The sequence below is a fragment of the Octodon degus genome, unplaced genomic scaffold, assembly GCF_000260255.1.
Source record: "Octodon degus isolate 3935 unplaced genomic scaffold, OctDeg1.0 scaffold00180, whole genome shotgun sequence".
NCBI lineage: Eukaryota > Metazoa > Chordata > Mammalia > Rodentia > Octodontidae > Octodon > Octodon degus.
The window spans coordinates 1589794-1590556 of record NW_004524756.1 but is presented as its reverse complement, the minus strand read 5'-3'; the positions used below and the strand labels follow the sequence as shown (position 1 = coordinate 1590556).

At 34.2% G+C, this 763-nt stretch overlaps 1 protein-coding gene across 2 annotated transcripts in view; it reads left to right on the top strand.

The window, feature by feature from the left end:
- Positions 1 to 763, top strand: part of Naa15 (N(alpha)-acetyltransferase 15, NatA auxiliary subunit) — a 106193-nt gene that overhangs the window by 36225 nt on the left and 69205 nt on the right. The gene's annotated exons all lie outside the window — the stretch shown is intronic.

Below are 763 nucleotides of genomic sequence, written 5' to 3'. Positions count from 1 at the left end.
ATTACCTTCTCCGTGTGCCCCTGGGGTGGGGCCAGCAGGGCACAAGGTTGTTCTGATGTAATTACCTTTAATGTATTTATTAGCCATCAGGAAACTCCTTGAATGTTTGTTCAAGACCCTTGCCCAAGTTTTACTGGACCATCTGCCTTATCATTACTGATTCTTAGGAGATGTAAAAGTATGGTTTGCAAATAAGGTTTTTGTGGGCCATACTTATTTTAAATATAAATATATTCTTCCAACATTTAAGGTTTTCTGTTTACGAGATCTTGCCTACCTAACATAACAAAGATATTTCCTGGTTCTAGGGTGTTTTTTTCCTAGAAGCTATTTTTCATTTTGATGTTTATGTTTAGATATGTGGTACTTTTAGAAATGTGTTCTTACATTGTGAGTCTTCTGCTTTATCTTTTTATATATTTTCCTTTGTAATTTTGTTACTATGCCTTCTAGTTAACTGATTTGTTTTTCTCTAAAATACAATATTGATTGATTGTCTTTTTGAGACAGAGTTTCACTGTGCAGTTCAGGCTGGCCTACAACTCAACTCACTTTGTAGTCCAGGCTGACCTAGAATTCTTGGCAACTTTCCTGCCTCAGCCTGCTGAGTGCTGGGGTTACAAGTGTGTGCAATAGAATTTACCTTTAATATTAACTGGTGAGATTTTCATTCTAAATGATGTATTTTCATCTGTATATGAAGTTTTATTTTTTATATATTTCACTTTCTCTTCATGTTTATACTACTATATAAAAAAAAGCC